The 16,141-nt window shown below is 49.8% G+C and overlaps 1 long non-coding RNA gene across 1 annotated transcript; it reads right to left on the bottom strand.

The window, feature by feature from the left end:
* Positions 1 to 9,359: 9,359 nt before the first annotated feature.
* Positions 9,360 to 12,128, bottom strand: LOC137431609 (uncharacterized). Its single transcript, XR_010985314.2, has 2 exons — positions 10,960 to 12,128; positions 9,360 to 10,789 (listed from the first exon to the last, which is right to left on the bottom strand). It is a non-coding gene; the product is annotated as an uncharacterized LOC137431609 (long non-coding RNA).
* Positions 12,129 to 16,141: the final 4,013 nt, after the last annotated feature.

Here is a 16,141-nt window from a genome sequence, read left to right as displayed (position 1 = left end):
TTACGAATTTCGTCACATACTACTGGCCACTTATATCAACATGTCTTACAACTATTTTGACAATCTTCCAAGCGAAGCTAAAGAGAGATACGAGACCAAATTATCGGCAATTGGCTTTGCGATTTGTCCATACCGGTTACCGGCAAGAGCGTGGATCAACGACCCGACGGCCTGGCCGGATGTTCAGTTCGCGGATGTGTACATGTACCTCACGAGCACACCAGGTATGGAATGTGTTATATTGTCGCGGACACGATGGCTCGCTGGCACAGTGACATAATTCCGCGCACCAGTGGGTGTCGGCCACGCCCCAGGTGAGGCGTGGCTTCCGGATATACATGCGGGCTCGCAGGCCCGAGCACGGCAGTGTGGACGAGTGAGCAATGAATAAATAGCTCGACTTAACCCAAAGCGTTGTGGCCTACCTTTGGTTAACATGTGTGCCCCGCACCACACTGGTGATCTCCGACTGGTTCAGCCGTTGCTGTTCCCCGAATGCGCAATGGCCATCAACGCTGTCGCGATCAAGCTCCCGGAGTTCTGGGAAGCGCAGGCCGACACCTGGTTTCTGCAGGCCGAGGCCCAATTCCAGCTCCGGGGCATCACGGCGGACGACACGAAGTACTTTTACGTGGTCGCTGCCCTTGGATCCGGCACAGCCGCCCGAGTCGTGTCCTTCCTCCGGCACCCGCTGGACAAGGGCAAGTACGCGGCGCTCAAGCAACTTCTCCTCGACACATTTGGCCTCACAGAGGCCGACCGCGCTGACTGTCTTTTGGACCTTCCCATCCTCGACGACACACGACCGTCCACCCGCATGGATTACATGCTGTCCCTGCTCGGCGACGGCCACGCGGATTTCCTCTTTCGTGCTCTCTTCCTCCGCCAACTACCTGTACAGGTACGGCTCGCGCTGGCCGGTTCGACCATTACGGAACCGCGCGCCCTAGCCAGGGAGGCGGACAAGTTTTTCGCAGCCCACGACGCACGGCCGGCATATAGCATGGCCGTCGTGGATCCCGGCGCCACGCACGGCGCATGTGGTTCGGATCGCCACGTGGCATGGCGTTCGGATCCTCCCGAATACGGCGGAGGTTTGGCGGATCGCCACGCGGCATGGCGTTCGGATCCTTCCGAGCACGGCGTAGGTTTGGCGGATCCGTGCGTGGCCGCCGCCACGCCCCGCACACCACCGTCATCACAACCAGCGCGACAACCACCACCGGGCCAGACCTGGTGCCACCTCCATGCCAGGTTCGGCCGCAAGGCCAGGTCCTGTCGCCCGCCTTGTACCTTTGGCAGGTCGGGAAATGGCCAGGCCGGCGCTCGCTTCCTGCCATGAGCGTCGGCCATACTGGCAGCCTTCTGTTCATAACAGACACCTCCTCGGGTCGTCGCTTCCTGTGCGACACGGGAGCGCAGGTGAGCGTCCTTCCTGCCTCCGCGTCCGACAAGCGAGCTGAGGGCCGGGGCCCCGCTTTGCTTGCCGCCAACGGCACGCCCATCCGCACGTTCGGAAAGCGTTGTCTCTCGCTGTGGTTCGGGGGGCAGCGCTTTCAGTGGTCGTTCGTTACCGCTAGTGTCCCCATGGGCCTACTCGGAGCGGACTTCCTCTGTGCGCATGGGCTGTTGGTGGACGTGAGGCACAGACGCCTTGTCCAAGCCGAAACCTTCAGCTCGCTTGCTTGCGCGCTGAGCAGTTCGTTGAGCAGCTCCCTGGGCGGCTCACCGAGCGGCTCGCCAAGCGGCTTGCTGAGCGGTTCGGTCCCGGCAAGGTTGGTCTGCACGCTTCCGGCAGCGGACGAGTTCACCCGCCTCCTCGCCAGTTTCCCGGCCCTCACACGGCCCACTTTCTTGGCGGTGGCCATCAAGCACGGGGTGGAGCATCACATCCCCACCGTCAGGCCACCGGTCTACGCCCGGGCGTGCCACCTCGACCCGGCGAAGCTCGCCGTGGCGCAGGGGGAGTTCGCCACGCTGGAGCGACTGGGCATCGTCCGGCGCTCCAACAGCGCGTGGGCATTGCCGCTGCACATTGTGCCCAAGCCCGGCGGCGGGTGGCGGGCGTGCGGAGACAACTGCCGCCTCAACAATGCTACCACCCCCGACCGCTACCTGGTCCCTCACATCCAGGACTTTTCCGCCCGGTTGGCGAAAATGTCCCTCTTCTCCAAGGTGGACAATTATCCGTGGATACCACCAGGTCCCCGTCAGGCCGGAGGACATACCGAAGACGGCCGTCATTACACCATTCGGCCTCTTCGAGTTTCTGCGGATGCCCTTCGGGTTGAAGAATGCGGCCCAGGCATTCCCGCCGCTTATGGACAGTGTCTGCGCAACGTGGACTTTGCGTACGTCTATCTGGACGACATGCTCGGCGCAAGCGCGTCCCGTGAGGAGCACCTCCGCCATGTCCGCACGCTCTTCGAATGCCTGGGCCGGCATGGCCTGATCGTCAACCCCGCCAAGTGCCGGTTCGGCGTCACCGAAATCGACTTTTTGGGGCACCGCGTCACCAGGCACGGGGCCATCCCCTTACCGGCCAAGGTGGAGGCGGTCAGGGGTTTTCCGCGCCCCCGCACGATCAAGGGACTCCAGGAGTTCCTGGGCATGGTGAACTTTTATCACCGTTTCCTGCCCCGCATCGCCCAGCTCCTGCACCCCCTGCACGAGGCCCTCCGGGGGAAGCCGGGCAAAGGCGACGTTGCCTGGACCGAGCCGATGGACTCGTCGTTCGCGGGCATGAAGCTCGCCTTGGCTAACGCCACCATGCTCGCGCACCCGGCGCCCGATGCACCAATCGCCCTCACCACCGACGCGTCGGACTACGCGGTGGGCGCGGTGCACGAGCAATGGGTGAAGGGAGCTTGGCAGCCGCTGGCGTTTTTAGCCGGCAGCTCCGCCCGCATGAACGGCGGTACAGTACCTTCGACCGCGAGCTGCTCGGGCTCCACCTGGCGGTCCGGCACTTCCGCCATCTGCTCGAGGGCCGCCCGTTCGCGGCCTTCGTCGACCACAAGCCCCTGGTTTTCGCGATGGCCAAGGTCGCCGAGCCGTGGTCGGCCCGGCAGCAGCGTCACCTCTCGGCCGTGTCTGAGTACACGACGGACATCCGGCACGTCGCGGGGAAGGACAACCCAGTGGCGGATTGCCTTTCCCGGTCCGTCGCCCAAGCGGTCCACCTCAGGATCGACTATGCCCGGATGGTGGCGGACCAGTCCACCGACCCCGCCGTCCAGGCTTTTCGGACCGCCGTCACCGAGGTACCGTTCGACGGCGCAGGCGCGGCCCTCTTGTTCGACATCTCCCTCGGCCGGCCTCGCCCCATCGTGCCCGCTGGCTGGCAGCGCCGGGTTTTTGACGCCATCCACGGCCTGTCCCACCCGGGCACGAAGGCCTCCCAAAAGCTGGTCACCGACAAGTTCGTCTGGCATGGCCTCCGGAAGGCCGTCCGCGATTGGGCCAGGACGTGCCTCGCGTGCCAGCGCGCGAAGGTTCACCGCCACACCCAGGCCCCCCTGGCCCCGTTTACGGTGCCTGAACGTCGGTTTGACCACGTTCACGTGGACTTGGTGGGACCTCTGCCCCCCTCGCGGGGTTTCACCCACATCCTCACCATGGTGGACAGCACCACCCAGTGGCCGGAGGCCGTGCCTTTGGCAGCAACGACGGCAGCGGACGTCGCGCAGGCGTTCATCGCCACGTGGGTTTCCCGGTTCGGCGCCCCCTCGGACATCTCGTCCGACCGAGGCCCCCAGTTCACCTCGGAGCTCTGGGGGGCAGTAGCGCAGGGGCTCGGCGTCCAGCTGCACCGCACCACGGCCTACCACCCACAGGCCAACGGCCTGTGTGAACGCTTCCATCGCGCCATGAAGGCCGCGCTCCGGGCCAGCCTCCGCGATGGCGGCTGGGTCGACAGGCTCCCCTGGGTCCTGCTTGGCCTCAGGACGGCGCCCAAGGACGACCTGCACGCATCCGTGGCGGAGTTGGTCTTCGGACAACTGCTGCGGGTGCCGGGCGAGTTCCTCCCCGACTCCACAGCACCATGGTCCGCGGCGCAGCAGCGCTCCGCCCTGCAGGAGACCGCCCGGAGGTTCGCCCCGGTGCCGACGGCGCACCATGGTTGCCCGCCAATGCACGTCGGCCCGGAGCTTCGCACGGCGGAGTACGTGTTCATCCGCCATTACGCCCACCGGACACCGCTGCGGCCCCCGTACGACGGGCCCTTCCACGTGCTGGAGACCGGGGTGAAGCATTTCACCCTGGACATCGGCGGTACTCCTGACCACGTCTCTGTGGACCTCCTCAAGCCGGCCCACCTCGACTTGGACCACCCCCCGCCAGCGGCTCTGCCCCCGCGTCGGGGCCGCCCCCCGGCGGGCGGACCCCCGGCACCGCCCAACCCTGCTGTCACGCCACCCCCCTGCCCTGCACCCATCCCAGATGCCGCCAGAGGCATCCCAGATGGCATACTGGCATCCCAGCCGCCGCCAGCCGCCAGAGGGCGCTTCGGCCGGGTCATCCGGTTTCCCCGCAAACTGACCCTTCACGTGCGCGGGAATTCTAGGGGGGCGCATGTGGTGGACACGATGGCTCGCTGGCGCAGTGACATAATTCCGCGCACCAGTGGGTGTCGGCCACACCCCAGGTGAGGCGTGGCCTCCGGATATACACGCGGGCTCGCAGCCCCGAGCACGGCAGTGCGGACGAGTGAGCAATGAATAAAGAGCTCGACTTAACCCAAAGCGTTGTGGCCTACCTTTGATTAACGTGTGTGCCCCGCACCACAATATGCTAATAATATTTCAATTTATTGCAACAAAGACCTTTACATTCTTTGTAAAGAGTTAAAGTAGTTCAGCTCATACTTGGCAAAAGAAAATCATGATCTAAAAATGAAATTAATTTGTTAATTTTGTGTAACTTTCTGTCATGTTATGTGTGCAGTTTGTTCCTGTGACATGTAATCTATTCGAGACTGAGTCTGTGCAGATCTGTGTGCGAGTATGATTAGGTCTAGTAATGTTGAGAAGATTGTCAAACCGGTACTTGGGGGAGGGGGTGGTTGAGGGGATATAGCTGTCCTACCAAAGGCTAGACTTCATACTCTTTTCCTGAAAGACTTGCCCAAATGCTACTTTAATGTTCTCTCCAATCCAGGCGTGTACACACATCAAGCGATGAAGGCTTATAAGTCACTGGAGGCCCATTGGTACTTCACTGCTGGCTTCGTGCAGACAGTACATCATGTCAAGTCTGCAACAGGGTTGATTATCTTGAAAGCTGATGTACGTCCATCACAGCGGGCTAATGACCCTTCTCATCGCCCATGGCTAGCCACAAACAGTGACGGAGTAGTGCAAGCTGCCCACTGCACTTGCATGGCTGGGTAAGTTTAAATATAAAACTATTACTTTTAACTTCAGTTAGTATTTTCATTACATCACAGCTACTGAAAATATCACTTTCTATCAAGACTATAGTGTTTCATATTCATATAATTTACAATAAATTGGGCCGTGTAAGTACTTAATATAATTTTATTTTGTCTCTCCCCTCCAGGCTTGGCGAGTCCTGTTCACACGTTGCTGCCTCGCTCTTCAAGGTGGAGGCAGCAGTTCGTTTCGGGCTGACATCAGTGGCCTGTACAAGTAAGCCGTGTGAGTGGAATAATTACCACACGGATAAGGTTCAGCCAGCTCCAATCCATAACATTGGTTTCTACAACCAGGATGCTATCAAAAAAGTGGATTTGAAAAAAAGAAAGAGACGGCCCACATCACATATGACTCAGCCTTCTGTAGATGAACAGCAGTGTTTCCTTAAACTACTCAGCACCAATGAATGCCCTCCTGTTGCCCTTTCACTATTCTTGCTAACTTCAGCTGCGTTCGAGTCTCAACGGATTCTACCACCAACACCACATCTGCCGTTGACATTGCGGTCACATTACAAAGAGACTAACAAACAACTACATTCTGCAGAACTGAAAAGAAAATGTGAGAAACTAGCGACATCTTTGGCAGTGAACAGAAGCGAATCTGAATTTTTGGAACAGAAAACTCGACTCCAGGCAAAGACCACCATCTGGCATGAACACCGAGCTGGTCGTATCACTGCCTCTTCTGCTCATACCATCATACACACTAACCAGGACAGCCCAGCTCCATCCACCATCCTCAGATTGACAAAACCGAATCCTTCAGAGATACATTCAGCCCCACTCATTTATGGCCGCAAAAAGGAACCCGAGGTATTCCAGTTAGCGGGTCAACTCCTCGGACAATATCATGAAAACTGTGAACTCACGCACTGCAGGATGGTGATATGCGAGGACAAGCCATGGTTGTCAGCATCGGTTGATGGCATTGTTAAGTGCTCCTGCCATGGGACAAGGATTTTAGAAATCAAGTGCCCGTATTCAGCAAGGGACAAAGAAGCAGAGGAATTTGTTTATGACAAGGCATCCTACATGTATGGTGGACACTTGAAAGAGGAACACCAGTACTACACACAAGTTCAGCTAGAAATAAATTGTTGCGGATTCGGGGGTCGGCGCTCCCCTTATCAAGGGGGGGTTAATCCCCTTGTCTTTTAAGCTGGCCGTCCCACAATCCTGGAAATTATGACACTCCTCCCGGTCGGAATCAGCGAGGGTCATTGGTCAATGGAGTCCCAAATACCTACTTACTAACCCCGACCGCGAGCAGGGAAATAACTCCCGCTCGAACCACGGATAAGATGGAAATTGCCGAGCGGTTTAGCAACCCGCGATTCGAGCTATTAACAAGGACTAACCCAATTATAGCGGTTCCGAAATCGTGCCACAGGTACTCAATTGAGAGAAAGGACGGATGCGATCGGATGGAGAGGAAACCAGAGTAAAGAAAGAACAAGTGAATTTATTAATTATGTACAACCAAACCCGAAGAGGAAACGAAAGGGAAGAATGTACAGGGAGAAGAAGAAGAAGCAGGACACAGGGCAGGCTTAACTACACAGGCTTAACTTAACAAACCCCGGACAAACAAACAGACTCACACGGGATGGTAGCTGGTAGGGGGAGAAGGTCCAGGTAGATGGTTCAGGCATTGAGGTCCGGCTCCAGGTGTCGACTCGTCCCGTGGCGAAATCCTGGGCAGGCAGCTAGCGCGTATCGTTGGCTCGCGACCGGACCTTACATATGGCGGGGGGGGGGGTGGGGGGGGGGAGTCCTTCGCAAGTCCGTATGCGCAGTTCCTATGAATTCTTATGAATTAGGAGTTCCCCAGCGCAGCTCGTTCCAACGCAGCTCTGTCCGTGCCCTCTCTGTTAGTGCGGCTCTCCCACTCACTCTGCTCGTGAACTCCTTACTCTGCTTCTCTCCCTCCTCTCTCTCCTCTGGTGTTCTCTCAACAGCAACGTTCCCCTGCGCAGTCGTTTTTAACAGTCCTCGCGCTTGCGCTTATATAACGCGCTTAGAAATCAATGCGCGCTTCATCGAGCCACGCCTATCAGTGAGCTCACCTCAGCCCTGATTGGGTAGCGAGGGCTCACCGGCTCCGCCCTTGACAGAACGTTGACAGGGCCATGCCTCGTTCTTGGCACTCCGCCCCCTTCTTCTCCAGCTTGACCGCGTGCGTAATGGCAGCCGGGGCGAGCGCTTAAGGCAGCGATGACGGCTCAATGCAGCGAACGCTGCCGGCAAGCGAAGGCGCGTTATAGAATTGGGAGGGACAAGCCCCGACTGTAGGTGGGCATGATGGAGTATCTTGGAGAGAGATAGAGGTTCGAATAGGATGAATGGGGCCTACCTTATTTGATTAATGCAACGCAGATTCGACTATTGGGAACATGGCCTTATTTAAACACATACTAAGGAGATAACTAAAGTCCTATGGTGACCTACGTGTTGCTTATGGACTAGCTATGGGTGCGACCTTATTAAATGCTGGGATATTTACAAGAGTTATTATTTACAAGTATTTACAAGTGAGGGGTTCTCAAAACCGCAACAATATGTTCACAATGTGCACGCCTGTGAGTTTGTTGTGTCTGTGAAAGACTCTCTTCTGCATCAGACAATTGTTCGCAATGATATGTTCCTCAGCAAAATTCTGCCAACGCTTGAAGGATTCTGGAAACGTCACATCACACATGAACTCCTCACTAGATGTGTAGAACATGCAAATGCACAAGTTAAGCGTGATGAACGGATATATTGCTATTGCAGGAAGAAGTGGGATGGAGTTTCTGTTCTAGTTGGATGCGATGGGTGGTCTTGCCCGTTTGAGTGGGTACACTTGAATTGCATACTTCCAGCTAGGAAGACAGCACCGAAAGGCACATGCTACTGTAAGAAATGCTGCCATGAAAAGGAAATTCAAACATGAAATACTTGATATCATGTATTGTACTTTCAATATAATTTACATGTAATACCTATAATGCCTACATTACCTCGTTCATTTCATAAGTTAGAAATGAAGTACAAGTATAATCAAGGTTCTGTGAAGACAAAGTACAAGAAATAATAAATGAAATAAAGTTGACACCATGAAATTCATTGTGTAGAAGTCATTATATTTGTAATTGTTTTCGCATGTGTAAATGTTATGAGACAGTGCAGTATTTTTTTTGAGAAGAAAATGGGAGTGAAGGGGTGGGATGTGAATGAAAATTTTTTTTTCATTGAAAGAGAAACATTGCATGTAGTTGAAATAAATTTATAGAAGAAAATGTATATTCACTGCTCGAACCAAAATAACACCATTGTATTTTTTTATATCACTGCCATTTGAAGTGTTTCATTTACATCACTGATTCAGATAGAAGTTGGTTGTATTTTGTGTGTGGGTGTATTTTATTGCATGTGATTGGAGCAACAGAAATTCAATGCGTTAATTTTAAGTAAGGTTAATTCCAGCTTATTTTCATTATTTTATATGATCCTCCCCCCAAATCATTGATTCATATAAACGGGTTATTGAAATGTTTTCCAACACTTTTAGAAGACACTTTTGTTATAAATGCTTATTTTTAAATTTGTTTGTATTTACCAACATAAAGGTACATTAAGGGTAACTTATAATTTCCAATAGTAAGTGGATAGGTTTGTTGATTGCACTTTAAAAAATGAAAGAAAGAAAAAAACACGTCTTGCCAAACTCGCATACTCGCACAGATATTGCTCATACACAATTTCAAATTACAAACAGAATATGCACGCATTGCATTACTTACAGGTAAAAATAAGCATAAATCACATCTCAACAAAATCAATGACTAAAAATGAAACACTTAAAAGGCAACTCTCATCACATTGTAGTCAGTCGACAACTCCAATAAATTTAAAGAATAATTGCAGCAAACAATGCAAATTACAGTTGCAAATGTTGTTTATTAAGGGGCTGTCCCAAATGTGTACATTGAACAAAATACGAAGCTTAAATGGAGTGAGCTGGAAAGAACCTGAACCAAATAAAGAAAGAACAAATAACATATACATGTGACAGTATCACATCAATCTGTACACAATTTAATATTAGCAAATGAAGCCATCATCCTTTATATACAATGCTTCCACCAAGATTGACTAACACTGCACATACTCAGCAGTCTATCGATGCTTGCCTCCCCCACTTGGTCCGTTTCATCTTTCAGAGTTTTTATCATTTGGATAGGCAAAGTCCCTTGGAGAATTGTGTAGCGTTTCTTTAAAAGTCCTATTACCCTCTCAACATGGATGCGGATGGAGGACATCTGCCTTGATACTTCAACCTCAGATGCCGACAGTTGTTTCTTTCCTTTGGTGAAGGCAGGTATCACTAGTTCCACCCCACATCTTACAGCAAAGTCTTCCTGCAGAGTGAACCCCCTATCTGCCAAAATCTGGTCATGCGGCCAATGAAGTTCAGGAGACATAAACTGAGAACGGCGCACAAGTTCAACATCAGACACTCGACCTCCCCATGAATGAATGATCGTTTTAAGGCCATTTTCCCCGCTAGAGCGGGGGTTAGCCTTGCGGGCCTCATGACAATCATGGTTCCCTGTTTGAGGCAATGTTTTTTTTATGGCCGGATGCCCTTCCTGGCGCCACCCCTTAGCCGCCTCCTACGATGCGCAGGGATACGGTGTACCTATTCTAAACCGGGGTACACACCGGGATCATTCATCCCAGCAAGCTGGTACTCAATTTGCCGACCTCGGAAGGATGACAGGCTGAGTCAACCCCCCTGGTGTTAATTTAGCGATCGACCGGGATTCGAACCCAGGATCCTAGGATCCCAAGCTGGCACCTTAACCGCTAAGCCAACACCAGGCACATGGCTGGCCAAAAAATTGAAAGTCTGAAGAAACACAGCCCATGTCAAACCTGTGTAAAAACGGGACTTCGCATCATTGTCCTTAATGACACAACTCGATAGCTGAACTCCTTTGTATATAACTTTAAGTTCATCTAGATGTTGAATGGCCTCCTTCTTCTCCTGTGTCAAATTTTGAATTTCTTCATGAAGATTTGTGATTAGTGTTTGCTCTCGAGTTTCATGTGTCTGGGTTGATATGTCATTGTCAGTTGCCTGTGCTGTCTGCTCATCAAGAAGGGCAACACCTAAAGCAGTAGCAGTGTTTCTCTCACTTAAAGTCTCCTCAAAGTCCAATCGCTGTTTACATTTTCGCTTGGAAGATGTGTCTTCATGGCGTTGGTATCGCTTCAGGCTGCGCTCTGCTTTCTGTAGGCTGTGAGGAGGACGAGGGAAGATCGACGGCACATAATCAGGATGAAGTGCATCCTTCGAAGGTCGACCTGCAAAAATTAAACAAACAAACACAAAATGAGAAATAGTGACATCTTGACATCTTTAACAATAACAGTAAAATATCACTCATTCAGCCAAGCATTACCCTTAAATTTGCAATAATTTATTTAACTTCACTGTAGCCCAAACATGCAACGGTAATAATCATAAACCTTACCTGAGACAAAATGATCAGAGCAGATCGTCCTTGAATTGACTGGACTCCAGTGGGATCTATCTTCATTCTCACGGCTGATCGCGGCCAACCACCGGTCTCTTCTCTCTGGACTGCGTAGTCGTTTTGGGATTTCAAAGAAAGATCGTTTCTTATCTCTCGACAGACTGTGATTATGGCAGCCAAACGCTATACAGTTTCGAGGCATTTTAACTCTGTAGCAACTGATGAAGACGCATAGGATATGTACAACAAACTGAAATATTCTCCGGAAAAAGAACATGCGAAAAAATAGCAAACCGTTCATAAATTCAGTGAAAGCTGCAACGCAACATAAGTAACTGTTGTGTGTATCGCGCATGTATACACATGTACGCACGCATTGCTACGCGTGTTTGCTTTCATCGGCCCTTCGGTTGTCAGGTGTCAGAGGGTGAATGTACCCGGGTGTACTTTCATACCTGGTGTGCTCGTGAGGTACATGTACACATCCGCGAACTGAACATCCGGCCAGGCCGTCGGGTCGTTGATCCACGCACATGCCGGTAACCGGTACGGACAAATCGCAAGGCCAATTGCCGATAATTTGGTCTCGTATCTCTCTTTAGCTTCGCTTGGAAGATTGTCAAAATAGTTGTCAGACATGTTGATATAAGTGGCCAGTAGTATGTGACGAAATTCGTAAGTTAAACCGTTGAACAACACAAAATCTAGCACTTTCCTGCGCAAGTCTGCAAACACAAAGCACACACACTGCAAGCGCGCGGCGTGATTGTTTTCATCGCTCTAGGGCACGTGACGCCGTTACTAAGCGGAAGTGATCTCATCTCCGCCCCCACCCATAAACCACAAACACATACCATTAGCTTTTTTTTAACAGTCGTTGATGCTGCTTATAACATTAAACAAAGAAATTTGGAGGAATCCTGACATCCGTGAGGTAAGTTTTACGAACAGAACCGAGCGAAGATCGACTGTAATCTATATACCCCACAAGGGTTGGAGGTGTGCTCATTTACCAAGCAGCTAACTAGCGCTTGCCAAGCCAGCCGTTCCTTAAGGGTTTTGAATGGAGTTCTTGCTTGAATGCTTTAACCACTTGGCGATCTCTCCACAAGAAACTTGGTAGGCCTAAAACGAAATGAACACACATCCAATGTTCTTGAGACCCAACCTTAATCTATATACCAAAGATCGAAAAGCGGAGCAAGATAGGCCACTCGTGCGCAAACGCGTTCAATTCGGTGAAGTACGCAATGGAGCAGAACGGCGGCCATTTTAGCAAGCAAGCGGAATTCGGGCTGCTTCACTGGAAGATTTACTTCACGAGAAAAAAAGAAAAGTTATATATCATTGGCAAATGTACTTTTAAACGCTTGCCTGCAATGATTTTTTCACACGTTTTACAGGTGGAAATTAAACTTACAGTACCCATGCTGACCATTGCATCTCATGACAATTTACGAAAATATATGAATAAATTATTTTCAATTATTTGCACTACATTAAGTCGGTATTAGATGCACAGATGTCCATGTATTGAAACATTTCAGTGTTCATAGACATTTCAATGTCTTGCACAATTTTAAATCCTATCCCAACAATGCACTTGTATGTAATGCATCATGACCTTCTTTGTCCTTCTCTCCTGACAAGGTGGGGAAGTTTCTGTCAAACCTCGACTCTGATTTTGCAACTGGACCAGACGGCATCAGCCCACAGGTCCTAAAATCCTGCTCTGCCGCTCTACCTCACCCTCTCTCTGTTCTTTTCACCCTCTCTTTTGCTCAAGGTCATCTGCCAGCATCTTGGAAATCAGCAAACATTACCACGTTACACAAAAAGGTGCAAAAACAGATCCTTGCAACTACAGACCAATCAGCCTGCTCCCAATTATCAGCAAAGTCATGGAATCCATCATTGCTTCGGATATCAAATCCTTCCTCTTCTCCAACGGCTTGATCTCTGATCATCAATTTGGATTCAGACCAGGTCATTCTACTCTGGACATGTTGCTTCTGCTGTCTCAACAACGGATGGAGGTCCTCAATGCCAAACAGGAAATCAGAGCTGTCTCCCTCGATATATCACGTGCTTTCGATACGGTCTGGCACCCAACTCTGCTCACCAAACTCTCCTCCTATGGTATCCATGGAAACCTCCACTCATGGCTTGCGGACTTCCTCTCTGGTCGTAGTCAACGTGTGGCCCTGAATGGGTTTCTCTCATCTCCTCTTCCTGTTCAGGCTGGAGTTCCCCAAGGTAGTGTTCTGGGCCCTGTGCTTTTTCTGGTCTTCATCAATGATCTCTCCGACTCTCTTGAAAATCCTCTCTATCTCTTTGCTGATGACTCCACTATCTGCCGCTGCATTCTTCATCCCTCAGATCGGCAGTCTGCAGCCTCCTCACTCTCTGCAGACCTGGACAAAATCACAGACTGGGCAAACAAGTGGAACATGTCTTTCAATCCTGACAAATCTCACACTCTTACGGTCTCTCCGAAAAGACCGACTGGACAACCCTCCCATCCATGTATATGTACCTCAAAGGGCTAAAGGGATGCTGGTAGATTGAAATCCATGTTTATGGATTGATGGGCTGTACTATACAAAATGATGATGGTCATAACTCACTGGGAGATGGATAAAACTGCGATGGATGGCGACATGATGGATAAGATATGATATGATAAGATGGCGATGGATAAGATAAACTGCGAGATGATGGATGGCGAGCACAAGCTCACTCTGCCTGCCTGCTAAAATGGCCGCCGAGCGCGTCCATTGGATACTTCACTGTTTCGCACGAGTGGGCTATCTTGCTCCGCTCTACGATCTTTGCTATATACCACAAAGAGGAATGACCCTTCCTGCAGCTCCCGTAGTGAGTGGGTGTCTGGGTGAACGAGTAAATTTAAATGTTGGTGCTGGTGGGTGGATTCAGCCGTCGTAATGACATCATGGACGTAATGACGTAACGGACACAAACTGATATTTTTAACTTCCAGTAAGTTTGCAGTCACTACGAAGAGATTAGTGTTACGATTAGATTTACTATAATATTTACGTTACGTTATCATTATTTTAAAAATGATATTACCATTAAAAACCGAGGCTTTTCCCGACTTCCTCGCTTATTAATATTAGTACCGAACAACGCTCATCATTGATCATGATCCATACACCGCTTCAATCCATTAACTTTCCATTCACGACATTGGGATTAGTGTTATGGTTATATTTACGATAATATTATTATTATTATTATTATTACGAAAACGATACTACTGAAATGATACACTACTGTATTAAGAAACCTGGGCTTCATTTGTCCGAAGATGTCATAACGCCTAAGGTGTCAAATTTGATGGGTTCCGCGAGTGTTCGGTGGGTTTCATTAGGGTTCGGCGCCTTTAAAAAGGTTAAGAACCACTGGCCTAAGACCTATACGTACCGTATTGTTGGAAGAGACGTAACGCCGATGCTTTCGATATTTCATGATCATTTCAACAATCGGTTTGTTTGTGTTTCACACTGAATGAAATACGTAAAGGTAGAGCATGGCGATTGTGATACACGACAGGTTCGACGATATGTTTGGCCCGAACGACTTATAAATCAAATGGTGGAGTGGAGAGTCAGCCAAAAGAGTCAGCCAGACGTACCGCCGCAATGACATCAGAAGTAATCACATCACCCTGTCCTGTGACCAGATCCTCAGCTCTGATTGGTATACGTTTGTGTATACGGACAAACACTGTTCTAGACGGATTCGCCCTTTGGGCTACAGCGTAAAAGAAAATATGGGACACTCAGGGTGACCAGATCCAAGGAAAAGTTCATTTTGGAAGCGATCCGAAGTCCGAAGAAACTGGAGGTTTCTTTTCAAAATAATATGTTACAAAATTTCACAGTAATGTGTCTATAACAATCATAACCCATATTGCAATACATAACTCGTCCGTCTTACTCATATCTCTTGTCCGCCAGTCATTTGGGGTGAAAAAAATAATAGTAGAGAGTGGATCATAGTACAGGTACATAGTACAGGGTAGTACTGGGGGTACAGGGTGGAGTGAGGAATGAATGAATGAATGATCGTTGTTAGGCCATTTGGTTAGCCTTGTGGGCCCCATGACAATCATGGTTCCCTTTTTGAGGCAATGTTTTTATGGCCGGATGCCCTTCCTGACGCCAACCCTGTCGCCTCTTTCCATGCGCAGGGATACGGTGTACCTATTCTAAATCGGGTACACACCGGGATCATTCAGCCCAGCAAGCTGGTACTCAGTTTGCCGACCTCGGAGGGATGACAGGCTGAGTGAACCCTCCTGGTGTTAATTCAGCGATCGACCGGGATTCGAACCCAGGATCCTAGGATCCCAAGCCAGCACAAGGGTGGAGTGAGAAGACATCATAAAAGGGGTGGGAATTATCCCGGCCAATCGGGTTATTTTCTAGTTCAATCAAACTGATGAGCAACACCCGATTTATATGTTAAGGCAAAAAATTTCAGCAATTCGATCTTTACTCTTAAATAACTGTGTTCTGCTCAATTTCGTGAAAACAACGTGTTTCCAAATGGAAACGTACACTAAAAGTTGGAAAAACGCTGGAAATTTATCTTACAAAGTCTGGTGAGAAAATGAGAATAATAACATTTCGGTGAAAAGGTAAACAAGAAGACGTCGTGCAGAGCATGATACTTGCAAAATTTACCCCTCCCCCCAAAAAAGGTTACCATCGTTCCATCAAATTGTCTATTTCAGTAAGATTAAAATTGACGATCTTAATCAAAGCTCGGGTCAATCGGATTAAAATTGATGATTTTTCAGATGAAAATTGATATTAGAAGTTTGACCTCGAGTTGACCTTTAACCTTTTGACATCAAAAATAGGTGGTTTCCCAATTCAGTGAGGCGCTATGCAATTGCTGTTAAATTTTCAAGTCAATCGGATGAAAAATGGCAATTTTAGAAATCTGACCTCAAGATGATCTTTGACCTCAAAATCAATAGGCTTCTTCCTTATGAACAACTCTACCATCTGGTGGTTTCGTGAATATCGGTTTTAAATTGTGACATGTAGGCAATTGACAGACAGACAAATAGACAGAATAATGCACAAGACCAACCAACATTCTTGAATGAAAAATCTTCGATTTTGCAAGTAAAAAATTACAAGCT

This window comes from Myxine glutinosa, chromosome 7, assembly GCF_964187855.1.
Source record: "Myxine glutinosa chromosome 7, kmMyxGlut1.1, whole genome shotgun sequence".
NCBI lineage: Eukaryota > Metazoa > Chordata > Myxini > Myxiniformes > Myxinidae > Myxine > Myxine glutinosa.
Note: the sequence above shows the minus strand (reverse complement) of the source record. Positions and strands in the feature narration are given on the sequence as shown.